The sequence below is a fragment of the Neomonachus schauinslandi genome, chromosome 2 (genome assembly GCF_002201575.2).
Source record: "Neomonachus schauinslandi chromosome 2, ASM220157v2, whole genome shotgun sequence".
NCBI lineage: Eukaryota > Metazoa > Chordata > Mammalia > Carnivora > Phocidae > Neomonachus > Neomonachus schauinslandi.
This window is the reverse complement of record NC_058404.1, coordinates 122,425,875-122,440,534: the sequence shown is the minus strand read 5'-3', so window position 1 is coordinate 122,440,534 and position 14,660 is coordinate 122,425,875. Positions and strand designations below refer to the sequence as shown.

The 14,660-nt window shown below is 39.2% G+C and overlaps 1 long non-coding RNA gene across 2 annotated transcripts in view; it reads left to right on the top strand.

Annotated features, from left to right (window-relative positions):
- The window catches only part of LOC110572114, a 30,831-nt gene that overhangs the window by 1,225 nt on the left and 14,946 nt on the right, over positions 1–14,660 (top strand). Inside the window, exon 2 of one of the 2 annotated variants that reach the window (XR_002479831.1) lies at positions 5,597–5,659. This is a non-coding gene — a long non-coding RNA (uncharacterized LOC110572114). Of the gene's footprint in view, positions 1–5,592; positions 5,660–14,660 lie in introns of both variants that reach the window. The other variant, XR_002479832.1, reaches the window with a different exon arrangement.

Genomic DNA, 14,660 nt, shown 5'->3' with positions numbered 1-14,660 from the left:
TCTATCTATCTATCTATCTATCTATCTATCTATCTATCTATCTATCTTTCTTTCTTTCTTGACTTTATTTTTGGAAGAGAGAAGGAGAGAGAAAGAAAGAGCACAACCGGGGGGAGGGGCAGAGGGAGAAGCACACTGGCCAATGCCTGACTGGATCCCGGGACTCTGGGATCATGACCTGAGCCAAAGGCACACATTTAACTGACTATGCCACCCAGGCACCCCCACCTTCTTTCCCCAAGTCAGAAACCTGGAAGTCGCAACTTCTCCCTAACCCTCAGCGCCTGCATTCAATGTCACTAAACCCTAAATACCTCTCATATCTTGTGCCTCTTCTCTACCCCGATCCATCCCTCTTCCCCCTTCCTCCCCCTCCCCCCGCCACTGCTGCTGCCTTAGTTTGGGCTGTCATCATGTCTTACAGGATTTCTGAAAAAGCCTCCCATCTGATGTCTTTGTTGTCAGGTCCCTGAATCTAATGCACTTCTAACTAATGCCCCCTTAGTGAACTTTCTGAAACATAAATCATTCATGCTATTTTCTTTCACCTTTAATAGTTTTTGAATAAGTGGATTAGAAGGAAATAAATGTCATTCTACTATTTAAAAGTCTTCAAAGGCTGAGAAAGGTATAAAATCCAAACTCTAGATGGGCCAGTCAGGTTCTGCATAACATGATTCCTCCTTATCTCTACATCCTTATTTTCTGCTATTCCACCACACAAGTCTCATTCCAATCTTATGGAACATTTGCATTTTCTTAAAGAACTGTTCTCTTTCTTGGTTCCAGGCCTTTGTATATAATAGAACTTTTGCTTGGAATGCAGTAAGCAATTTTCTAGTGAAAGAAAGCTTTTAGCAAAGAGTTAATGTTCTTTTCCCTATTGTAGATATATTGTTTATCTTCTGGGAAGAAGCATTTGCATTTTAGTGATACCTTCCTAGTTTGCTAGTTTTCAGTCTCATGTAAGGAGATTGATTGAAAGTTGTCAGTCCATCCTAACAAGTAAAAAGCTGAACAAACTGAGAAATCAAAAACTCTTCTTAGATCTGTCAGAGAATTGAGATCATGGGGTAAACCAATGACCCTAGAATTGGAGAGTTAGACAAATAATAGAGAATCACAACTTATTGGAGCAACAGCCCACTTCTGGGGAAGCCAGTATTGGTATTGGAAAATGTGAAGTGTAATTGATGAATTGCTGGAGGCTTAGTGTGGATAAGTCTGAGCATTAACTCCAGAGAGATCTAGTCATGGGTGGGGGGAGGGGGGTCCTCACACTTTTGTGACTTCAGGGGGTGTTCGGGGCTTGGCTTGTAAATGGGCTATCAGAATTGGAATAGGGTCTTGGGCAAGCTGCTCAGTGGGAAGGCAGTGAAGTAAGTTTTGTTTTGGCTCCTTACTTGAACCTGATGGAAATGAAAAGACAACAAAATTTGTGGCATGTAGTGAAAGCGGTGCTTATAGGAAAATTTATAGCTTTGAATGTATATATTGGAAAAGAAGAAAGATAAAAATTAATTTCCTAACTTTCTCTATTAGGAAAGTAGTAAAAGAAGAACATATTAAGTCCAAAGTAAGCAGAAGAAAAGAAATAATAAAATTTAGAGTAGAAATCAATGAAATTGGAAACTGAAATCAGTTGAGAAACTCAGTAAAACCAAGAGCAGGGTCTTTGAATAGATTAATGAAATTGATAAGCCTGTAGCCAGGCTAATTATGAAAAAAGAGAGGAGCACAAATTACATCAGAAATGAAAAGGGGACATCACTACAAATATCATGGACATCCAGAGGATAATAAAGTAATAATGTGAACAACTGTATGCACACAAAATTGATAACCTAGATCAAATGGACACTTCTTTGAAAGACACAATCTGTTTAAAACTCACACAAGAAAAAATAGGTTATTTGAATAGGCTTATATCTATTAAAGAAATTGAATTGGTAATTAATAACATTTCAAAACAGAGAGCACCAAGCTCAGATGGGTTCAGTGGTGAATTCTACCAACTGTTTAAGGGAAAAATTATGCAATTATCTACAATCTTTTTCAGAAGATAGAAGCAAAGGAAGATAGATATTTACTAATTAATTCTGTGAGGCCAGCATTACCCTAATACCAAATTTAGACAAAGTCATTATAAGAAAAGAAAACTACAGACCAGTATCTCATAAACCTAGTACACAATCAATATGGGGAAAACTGCAAAACTCTGTTGAAAGTGATCAAATAAGAACTAAATAAATGAAGAGATATCCCACATTCATGGAAAGAAAGACTTGATATTGTCAATATGTCCATTCTTTCTACTTGATCTATAGATTCAACACAATCCCAGTCAAAATTCCAGCAAATTATTTTGTAGATATCAACAGACTGACTTTAAAGTTTATATGGAGAGGCAAAAGAGCCAGAGTAAGTCAACACAGTATAGAAGGAGAAGAGCAAAGTTGGAGGACTGACACTATCCAACTTCAACACTTACTATAAAGCTATAAAGCTATAATAATTGAGACAGTGGAGTATCAGCAAAAAGTAGACAAATAGATCAATAGAATAGAGTCCACAAATAGACCCACGTGAATGTAGTGAATGATCTTTGACAATATAGCAAAGAAAATATGAGATATACAATACAGAAAATACAGTCTCTTAAAAAATGGTGCCAGAACAACTAGATATACACTGCAAAAAAATGAATCCAGATACAGACCTTCATCCTTCTTAGAAATTAACTCAAAATAGATCGTAGACCTGAAAGTAAATGCAAAACTATAAAACTCTTAGAAGATAACATAGGAGAAAATCTAGATCACCTTAGGTATGGCAATGATTTTTAAATATAATACCAAAGGTATGATCCATAAAAGGAATAATTGATAAGCTGGAGTTCATTGAAATAAACTTATGCTCCAAAAGTGTCAAGAGAATGGGAAAAGCCACAGACTGGGAGAAAATATTTGCAAGGCATGTTTGATAAAGGATGGTCTTCCAAAATATACAAAGAACTCTTAAAGCTCACCAATAAAAAAACTAATAACCCAACTTAAAAATGGACAAAAGATTTGAACAAATTCCTTATCAAAGAAGATGTATGTATGGCGAGCAAGTATGAAAAGATAATCACCATCATATGTCATTAGGGAATTGCAAATTAAGACAATGAGATACTACTACACAACTGCCAAAATCCAAAACAGAACACCAAATGCAATAGGAACTGTCATTCACTGTGGGTGGGGATGCAAAATGGTATGGCCACTTTGGAAGACAGTTTGACAGTTTCTTATAAAACTGAACATATTCTTACCATACTATCCAGCAATCATGTTCCTTGATATTTATCCAAATGAGTTGAAACCGTATGTTTGCACAAATTTTATAGCAGCTTTATTCATAATTGCTAAAACTTAGAAGCAACTGAATATTCTTTAGTAGGTAAATGGATGAATCATCGATAGTATGATATTGTCAAGTGCTGAAGAAGAATGAGCTATCAAGCTCTGAAAAGACTTGGAGGAATCTTTAATGCATATTACTAAATGAAAGAAGCCAATCTGAAAAGGCTACATACTATATAATTCCAACAATATAATTTTCTGAAACAGACAAAGCTATGGAGAAAGTTAAAAAAAAAATCAGTGGTTGCTGGGGTTGGGCGAGGTGGGGATGAATAGGTGAAATAGAGAAGATTTTTAAGGCAATGAAATTATTCTGTATGATACTATAATGTTAGATACATCATTATACATTTGTCAACACCCATAGAATGTATAACACCAAAAGTGAACCCTAACGTAGAGTCTGGACTTCGGGTGATAATGATGTGTCAGTGTTCATCAGTTGTAGCAAACATACCAGTATTGTGGGACATGTTGATAGTGGGGCAGGTCGTTTCTAATTGTGGATGCAGCAGGTATGTGGGAACTCTGTTCAGTTTTGCTGTGAACCCTAAAACTTCTAAAAGTAAAGTATATTAAAATATAGACAGGAGTTACAAGTAGATGTGGAAGTCAAATCTACTTTGTATGAGAAGGAAAAATTGATTCAGGGTGAAATCAGAGACCCTCAGTTTCATTAGGGAATTTGCTAGTGTGGACTAGATTAGAAATAACCTGACCAGGTAGGAGATGCAGATGATGTTTTCCAAATACAGAGCACAAAATGGGGATAGCAAGCAAAAGATAGAAGTAATGGGGAGCATCAACCTGTAGGCATCATTTAGTTAAATTCTTGGTCTGTCTACCTTGTGCTCTCTTTCATCTAGCATAAGAGAGTAAACAATGAGTTATACTGCTAACTTGTACTTAATTCTGATTTTCAAGAAAAAAGTTCATCTTGGGCGCCTGGGTGGCTCAGTTGGTTAAGCGACTGCCTTCGGCTCAGGTCATGATCCTAGAGTCCCTGGATCGAGCCCCGCATGGGGCTCCCTGCTCGGCGGGACAGTTTGACAGTTTCCACTCCCCCTGCTTGTGTTCCCTCTCTCGCTGTGTCTCTGTCAAAGAAATAAATAAATCTTGGGCGCCTGGGTGGCTCAGTTGGTTAAGCGACTGCCTTCGGCTCAGGTCATGATCCTGGAGTCCTTGGATCGAGTCCCGCATCGGGCTCCCTGCTCGGCGGGGAGTCTGCTTCTCCCTCTGACCCTCACCCCTCTCATGTGCTCCCTCTCTCTCATTCTCTCTGTCTCAAATAAATAAAATCTTAAAAAAAAAAAAAAAAGAAAAAAGTTCATCTTATTTTGAACTGAAGAACTCATTAGGTGAAAATGACCCATCATTTTAGACTTTATAACAAGTAAGTAAGTGTACATAGTCAAACAGATTTCAAAAAATGGAGGCATATTTCATAGAGCTCGCAAGAAAAATAAGTACTGAACGAATTGAAAGAAGAGTTCACGAAGCCATAAATATTTTCTGCATTTTAAGGGGAACTGTTTTTCCCCCCAGTTCTAGTTGACATTGTTGTGTACATACTCCATTTGAGAGGCAGACACAGCCTGTGCTATAGACCCCATGAATTGGAACAGGAAACTGTCTGAATTGAAGGAAGCCTCAGATGAGTTGACATGAGGGAACCAGAAGTGGCTGGTACTAATTCTGATAAATCGAAGGTTCCAAAGTTACCCGACAAACCCTTTCTCTTGGGAAACACATACACATGTAGCGTACAGAGAAGATGGATATCTAGTTTGCAGCTACAGATCTGAATTATGTTGTGCAGGTTTTCCTTTTTTTTTTAAAGATTTTCTTATTTATTCATTAGAGAGAGCACAAGCAGGGGGAAAGGCAGAGAGAGGGAGAAGCAGACTTCCCACTGAGCTGGGAGCCTGGGGGCTTGATCCCAGGACCTGGAGATCATGATCTGAGCCGTAGGCAGACACTCAACCATCTGAGCCACCCAGGTGCCCTGTTGTGCAATTTTTCTTGTTACTTTTCAAGACCAACACATATCACAGAATCCGGAGGTCAGAGACTTCTTAGGTGGCTCTGTGATCCCAAAGAAGTAAATTTTCTTTATATTTTTTGTAGGTAATCATATATTAGAAATTATTCCTTATTGTAAATAATCTGAGTTTATCTTTTCCAGACAGGAACTCTGGAGACTCTGGAACTCTGGAGATTCTGGAAAACCTGACAGGCTGGAGAAGTATAAGGTATAATTTCATGATTACGTGTAATAGGAAATTAAAATGGCACTTTTCATATTGTCTCAGTTTTGACTAAGAACTCTAAGGCTAAACAATATAGGTACCAAAATTACCCCCACATTGGAAGACAAGGTACTAGCATGTCCTACATAAAGTAGGACATGCTAAGACACGGACAGTTTCTTCTGCCAGCATTAGCTCATCTCTTGTTTTGAGCTCTGTAAGGGCCGCCAAAGACTTCATGAGGAAGGGCAGAAATAACTGGGAGGGAGGATTTCTTTGGAGAGAATTGTCAGTGTGCTGTATATTCTGGTGAGAGTGATGGAAGCACTTCCTTCTCATCTGAAGCCAAGAGAAGAAAACCACTCAAAAAGCTTGAAATGTGTTCTCTGGAACCTGAACGACTCAAAGTCTGGCATCTGAAATTAGAAAATGTCAGGCTAGAGGCTGGCTAGAGCAGTCTGTTGGGTGGCGGAACGAAGTAGAGCAGAGTTTAGTGGAGCCAGACACACAGGTGTGTTTTCCCATGGACCAAATGTGGAGCCTGCAAAGGGATACAGTTGTAGATAATCTTAAAAGAAACTTCACCAAAGAAATCCACCTGGAGAGGGTAGGTGGCCCTGGTGGAAGTCAGGGGCTGAAGGCAAAGTCTTAGTTGGTTGGTTGTGTAAAGAATCCAACCTATAAAGGAATTGTAGGTAGGGGGTCCCCAGTGGAGTGGAGGGTTCTTTGTGAAACCCACAGAAATTCCACGCTCAAGAAGGAATCCAGTATCTGAAAGGTGCTACAGCCAAAGAGTACCAATATCAGATTGTAACAGTAGTTACTGGTCATGTAGAATACAGTCTTTTCCTCCAAATTTCCCCTCCCTTCGAGTCTGGACAATGGAGGGGCTTGAGCAGTAGCTAGCAAGTGGTGGGAGCGATGGAGCATGAGCAGGAGAAGAAGCAAACCCCTCATTCCTTCCCCATTGCAGATTTAATTTCCTGGGGCAGCAATGGCAACCAAGCCAGTGGTGATGTCCTGTGTCCAAGGGTGGTATTGTGGTTCAGTCTATAGCATCTGGAGCCTATTCAGACCAGTTCTGCTGCGTAGGCTTGGATATAAATTTCAAGCTGTGTATCTCTGAAAGTTTTCTAGTCCTCTTGATAATATTGTGACCTACCCAGTAGCTTTTAAATAAGTTCCTTATTGTTTTAAATTAGCCAGAATCGATTTCTGTGACTTGCGATGAAATCAGTCAAAAACAGTATTAGGAATTTTGCAAGAAAACAGACCATCAGTGGGTTAATCTGGGATTAATTATCTGACCTGGTTGAGGCTGAAAGCAGTGAAAATTCAGCTGATTCTACGGAGTAGAGCATCTCTAGGTGTGCAGGGATGGATGAAACAGTTAATTAAAAAGTCAGCTCTGATTTTCTGGAATGAAGTGAGTAAGTATTGGAGGCAAAGCCTTGGGGACTACTCAGTTTTTGCCATAGAAGAGTATTAAAGTGCATGAGTCATTCAAAGCCAGAGGGGGTAGATGGTTGCTTCTAAAAGTGCTGGTCAGTTTTTAGAGTACAGGTCCTTTACTTCTTTGGTTAGGTTTATTCCTAGGTATCTTATGGTTTTTGGTGCAATTGTAAATGGGTCGATTCTTTAATTTCTCTTTCTTCTATCTCACTGTTAGTGTATAGAAATGCAACTGATTTCTTTTCTTTTTTTTTTTTTAAAGATTTTATTTATTTATTTGACAGAGAAAGACACAGCGAGAGAGGGAACACAAACGGGGAGTGGGAGAGGGAGAAGCAGACTCCCTGCCGAGCAGGGAGCCCGATGCGGGACTCGATCCTGGGACTCCAGGATCATGACCTGAGCCGAAGGCAGTCGCTTAACCAACTGAGCCACCCAGGTGCCCCGAAATGCAACTGATTTCTGTGCATTGATTTTATATCCTGCCACTTTGCTGAATTCCTGAATGAGTTCTGGCATTTTCGGGATGGAGTCTTTTGGGTTTTCCACTTAAAGTATCATGTCATCTGTGAAGAGAGAGAGTTTGACTTCTTCTTTGCCAATTTGAATGCCTTTTTTTCCTTTTTGTTGTCTGATTGCTGAAGCTAGGACTTCTAGTACTATCATATGGTTTCACTCATATGTGGAATATAAGAAACAACGCAGAGGATCATAGGGGAAGGGAGGGGAGACTGGGAAGAAATCAGGGAGGGAGAAAAACCATGAGAGACTCTTAATTATAGGAAACAAACTGAGGGTTGCTGGAGGGGAGGAGAGTGGGGGGATGGGGTAACTGGGTGATGGGCATTAAGGAGGGCACATGATGTGATGAGTACTGGGTGTTATACACAACTGATGAATTACTCAAATCTACATCTGAAACTAATGATGTACTATATGTTGGCTAATTGATTTTTAAATAAAAAAAAAATAAAAGTGCTGGACAGTTTAATGAAAGAGAATGGTAAATTCTGGTTGCTCTATGATGTCAGGGCTCTAGTTTACTGCTCTTGTTTTTCCCACCATGGTTGTAAGATGGCTGCTACAGTTCAAGCCTCTCATGTCCTTACATGACAACATCCAAAGGTAGGAAGGAAAAGATCTTTTTTTTACCCTTCCTTTTTTTTAAAATCAGGGGAGAAATCACTCCCCAAAGCCCTCTAACAGACGTCCCCATATGTCTCACCAGAATAGAGTCATGTGTCTATCCCAAATCAGTCACTAGCAAAGGAGAATGGGATTAGACCATTCATAGCTTAACTCTTGGGGCTGAAGGAGACTCCCACCTTCCCTTAGCTGATTATTGCCTGTTTCTTGAATGAAATTGGGTTTCTTTTTGTAAGGAAGAAGTGAGGAATGGCTAACGAGTGTCAGCAGCCAGTGTGGGCAACATCATCTTCGGGCAGCTAGGTGACCTAAAATCTGCCAGCTTTGAGTGGAACATAGAGTAAGAGAAGTCCAGCTGATCTAGACTGCTGTGAGAACAACCCTGATGCTTTCCTTTTATGGATTCAATGTTTTTGTTTTTTTTTTTTAAATCTTTTATTCATTCACTTGAGACACAGAGATACAGAGGAGCATGAACAGGGGGAGAGGCGGAGAGGGAGAAGCAGGCTCCCCGCTGAGCCAGGAGCCTGATACGGGGCTCGATCCAGGACCCTGGGATCATGACCCGAGCTGAAGGCAGACGCTTAACCATCTGAGCCACCCAGGCGCCCTTGGACTCAATATTTTTTAAGTGTCTGTGGCAGGATGTTGTATGGAGCCTAGACAAGCTCCAGTAGATCTATGGTGGAGAACTTAGTGTTTTAGAGCAAAGTCTTGCTCTCTTCAGTCCTTCTTATGATTAAAAATGTCAAACTAAGACATGCTAGGTAATCATGCTTTCTGCGTTTCTCACCATGAACTGAGTATATTGGATCAACAGAATTTTAAGCCTGGACATGCCCCAGGAGGATAGCATTATCAAGTGGAATTGTGTATACAGGACTGGATCCAAGCAGATCCTGAAGGCCCAGTAAATTGCCTGAGCAATTGACTCACACTCCTACTGCACTTCTACACCTATATGATCAGTTTATAGAGGAGGAAGAGAATTTCAGCTTTGTTTACAGTGCTCTGTACAATATTCTGGCAGTTGGTAGAGGTAGATTTGGGAACTCTTACAGGAATACAGAACATCAAGAATTATGTGTATCTCTGTTTTTTTTTTTATTTTTAAAAAAATTTATTTATTTGAGAGAGAGCAAGAGAGCATGAGTGGGGGGAGGGGCAGAGGGAGAGAGGGAGAAGCAGATGCCCCACTGAGCAGGGAGCCCCATGCGGGGCTCAATCCCAGGACTCTGAGATCATGACCTGAGCCGAAGGCAGATGCTTAACTGACTGAGCCACCTAGGCACCCCTATGTATATCTCTTTGAGTCTTCTTTGACAAGAATGAAATGGCCTGAGGTATGGATGTACATTGATTAATAGGCAGTAATTAGTGATTTGGTCAGACGGCCAGGGACTTTGAAGGAATGAGGTTGTAAGATTGGTAATAAGTCTGGAGAAGAGATGTGGCTGGACCTTTTGTACTGAGCACTGTATGTGAGAAAATATATGTCCCCCAAGTGCTTTCTTAGTGGGCTTATAGTGTTGTGCCCATAGATGTGAGCATAGGCTCAACAGCATAAATAATCCTTTCCAAGCGTGTTCTGGCTCTGCCACAGCTGAGTGTTCAGACTGACAGCAACGTCTGACCACCCTGGATCCCCAATATGGTATAATACCTAAGGGGGACTAGGCAGCCATTCTGTGACAGATTGGATACATTGGATTCCTTTCACTCTGCAGGGGGCAGAAATTTGTTCTCGCTGGGATCAACCCTTATTCCAAACCTAGAATTTTTTCCCTATCTATTATTTTTCTACTTGTGTCATCATCCATGGATTTATTAATATAAATGAAACATAGATTCAGACTCTCAGATTAAAAAAAAGTAAATATAGCAAAGGCATACGCTTTTAGTTACTCCATTATTTTGGAATAATTAATAATTCCACCTTGTGCATGCGGAAGAAAAGGAAAGTGCTAAGGATTCTCTTTTAATTTGGCAGAAGAATTTGAAGAGTGTTTAGAAATACAGAGATACCAATTACAATGTTATTACCAGGTCAAAATCTTGGCTATAAGATGAGCAGAATTGCAGATTCCTCTTGGAGGTTATTTTCACAGGATAAGGCAACACTTTCTAAAGTCTTTGGAATCATATAATACATTTTGGTTCAAGTAACATTAAATTAACTGAGAATGGATTTCTTTTTAACAAAAAAACAGAAGACATTCTAGTAATAGTTGTGAATATTCACACATCTCCATATTGAGGAGAACCAATAGATATTTTTGGAAACCTTTTAAATTTATTAATTTTTTTTTCAGAGAAAATTGAGTTTAAAAGAGTTTTAATTTCAGTATAGTTAACATATAGTGTTACATTGGTTTCAAGTGTACAATATAATGATTCAGCAGCTGCATATATTACTCACTGCTCATCAAGGTAAGTGTACTCTTAATCCCCTTCACTTATTTCACCCATCCCCCCCCCCGGTTGGTTTCCCATCTGTTTGTTCTCTATAGTTAAGAGTTGGTTTTTTGGTTTGTCTCTTTTGGAAACCTTTTTAATTTAATACCTTATCAAACCAGGTTTTTAAAAGTAGCTTATGATGCGGAATTTTATTTTATTTTTTATATATCTCCAAGAAGGGATATCTCTTTCATCTCTTTCTCAGACTCCTTTGGTTAATTATAAACATTTTTATTTTTAAGGTCAGGTTCTGAAATTTTATTAGCTACACTGTAAGTAGGCCTATAAAACAAGTTTATTGGCAGAAAGGATAAAAATGTTATTTAGTAGCAATAAAATAAAGAGGATATAATTTTTCTATATTATTAAATGCCTATTTACTCATAATTTCCTTCTAAAAAGACCTTGAAACTTCAGAGAAGACAAATGGTCTATCTTTGGGTTAAAGTGATAGAATAAGAGCATTCTGGTTAGTAGTATTCCAGAGAGGAAATATTTAGGAATTTTATACACCTCAATATTTGTCAATGATGGAGCTGGCTGACTAAAGAATATATAAATACAGATTGCATTTACTGGTCTGTTATTCACACTGCATGTGGAGTATTGACTCTAAGTATATTTAGAGAAACTTTGTGATGCTCCAGAGGGCAGAACTAGGGAGGCAGACTTTAGTTTTAACCATAAGGAAAAAAATTGGCCTGTGAGGGTGCTTAATCTAGGGTTGACTGACCACCTGTCAGGCATATTTTAAAAAGTGATATATTTATTTAATTTGGAATTGGGAAATATCCATCTTTCTTGACCCAACTTTTATTTTGAAAAGTTTTGCAATTTCAGAATTTGAAAAACAGGACAATGGATACCTCTATGTTTTTCACCTAGATTACCAATTAATATTTTTTGGTCAAATTTACTCTCTCTCACACACACACACACGCACACTTTTTTTTTTTAAAGATTTTATTTATTTATTTGACAGAGAGAGACACAATGAGAGAGGGAACACAAGCAGGGGGAGTGGGAGAGGGAGAAGCAGGCTTCCTGCTGAGCTGGGAGCCTGATGTGGGGCTTGATCCCAGGACCCTGGGACATGACTTGAGCTGAAGGCAGACGCTTAATGACTGAGCCACCCAGGCGTCCCATTTTTTTTTTTTTAAGATTTTATTTATTTATTTGATAGAGACAGTGAGAGAGGGAACACAAGCAGGGGGAGTGGGAGAGGGAGAAGCAGGCCTCCCGTCGAGCAGGGAGCCGGATGCGGGGCTTGATCCCAGGACCCTGGGATCATGACCTGAACCGAAGGCAGATGCTCAATGACTGAGCCACCCAGGTGCCCCAACCATCCATTCTTAAGATCATGTTCAGCTTGAAGTTTCTGTGAACCTTCAAGATTTTTCTTACTTGCTTATGAGAGTCTTCATAAGTCTCTTTTCCCTGTAACATAGGATTTATTCTATGAGGTTAATAAATTCTGCCCTGTCTACCTGATAGAGCACATTGCTGGAGGGCCTATCTGCAAGGCACTCAAAGAATATGAAAAATGGCCTTGCTGTCAAAATTTATGGTCCATTCAAAATTCTGGAGAATCATATGGAATAATGCACATGCAAGTACTTTTTAAAATGTCAACTATGGTATAAATGAAACTTGTTATTCTCTCCCTGAATCCTTTTTTTTTTTTTTCCCCCCCAAGAAAATAGATCTGGGTAGATGGGAAAAATGTTTTCAAGAACACCAGAGGGCGCTGTAGTAGCATTTAGAAAACAATGACAAGCTAAGATGTTTGGAGAGACTGGGACTATATCTTAAAACTGCGTTTTTCTTGTCAGAAGAATATATCATGATTGTATTGCCTTCTAAATTCAAGTATTGTTCATCCTATTAACTTACATTCTTAAAGTTTTGTAATAATTTCAGGCTGAGAAAGCACACACACACAAAATAGACCTGAATATCTTACTATGTTAGAGAATCCAAACCTTTAAAATAATTTTCTTTTTTCCTTTGGAGGGATCAAATTCCATTCCAGTTTTGTTTCAGTAACTTGGTACCCTAGAAATACTGTGATTTGTGTGTTGCCCCTAGTATTTTAAAAAGTAACATTTAAAATTGAAGAGTGAATGTGAGAGCCCTTAGGAGAAACATAATTGTCAGTAGCTTGCAGATTTATTTTTATGTCTTTAAAGTGCAATTTTTAGGGGCACCTGGGTGGCGTCCTACTCTTGATTTCAACTCAGGGCATGATCCTCCAGGTCCTGGGATTGAACCCTGAGTCGGGCTCCCCACTCAGTGGGAGTCTGCTTGTCTCCCTCTCCCTCTGCCCCTCTTCCTGCCCGCACTCTCTCTCTGTCTCTGTCTCTCAAATAAATAAATAAATAAATCTTTAAAAAAAATAAAGGGCAATTTTTAAATGGAACTTTTCTGCACATTGCCAAATGCATTACTGGTGCATGATTTTGGTTTCTGGAGTATCATATAGATTCAGCATTCATTTCTCATTTTAAGAAGGATGTTTGGGTGACTTAGGCATTAGGTGTACATTTTGAAGAATTGTATTGTAATTACATATACTAGGAGTTTCAGCTGGGTGCACGGATGAGAAAAAAGGTCTCTGCTGCCAAAGGAATGGTCAAAGTTAAGCTTTAAACCTCATACACATCATTCTGGGTTTTCACTGATTCTATAAGTAATTTTAACAGCATTGTGGAGAATAATGAAGTTTTTTGTTTGTTTGTTTGTTTTTTTCCAAGTCACATAACCAAACTTGGAAAATTAGAAGATGAATAGAGGCAGGGGTCACTGACTTGCAGGAGTGATTGCAGAGATAGAGGGAAAGAGAGAGGGAGAGGGAGAGAAACTACTGCGTCACAACTTGGCATAAAAATTAATCCTCATAACGACCATTCTGAGTTATTAGGATTGGGTTTATGAATCTCTATTTAGGAAAAAAAGGGGCATGTAGAAAATGTTTTGGAAAAATAACATTCAAAAGAAATATTCTAAAATAAACCAGATACTTGTGAGGATAAACTTTGTCAAGCATCATGTATTTATTATGTCTAACAGAGGGATATATTCAAAGACTGTTCTGCCTTCAAGAAGTTTACAAACATGCTTGAAAAACTAACAATGGAAGGGGCATGTGTTAAGTTTTCGATAAAGACACTAAGAGCCAGGGGTGCCTGGGTGGCTCAGTCGTTAAGCGTCTGCCTTCGGCTCAGGTCCTGATCCCAGGGTCCTGGGATCGAGCCCCGTATCGGGCTCTCTGTTCAAAAGGGAGCCTGCTTCTCCCTCTCCCACTCTGCCAGCTTGTGTTCCCTCTCTCACTGTCTCTCTCTGTCAAATAAATAAATAAAATCTTTAAAAAAAAAAAAAAGACACTAAGAGCCAAAGATGATCAGGGAAGGGAAACAGCTCTGTGGCTGTCAACAGCTGAAAAGGAGGTGGGTCTCAAGCGAGGCTGGGGAAAGATTGAGGAGTGGAGGCTGAGGGGATGAGGAGACAGAACACACCTGATACAGGGAATAGTGTGGGAAAGGACAGCTCCCTGTTGGGTGCATCCTACTCCCCACAATGCCAACAAAGCAAGCATTTACAGACAGATGAACTGGCTTCCATTTCTAACGAAAGAGAGTCTGCAGTAAGCAGGAATGTAAGTTTCTACTTTGAGATATTATCAACCTCCTCTGCCAAAGCTTCCGAGAGGTTTATCTTCTCTCAGAGTTCAATATGTGGTAAACATTTAAAAATAAAACTAGGGGGTTTCAGGAATTAGGCTAAGCTGATAGCTAGTGTTTGTTACTCCCATCCAAATTATTATCTCTTATCCTTAAGCTGTCCATTGTAGCATCATGAGGATAATTGTTTGAAAACACTCATTTTACTTTTCATATAAATCTTTTTTATTTTTATTTTTATTTTTTTAAAGATTTTATTTATTTATTTG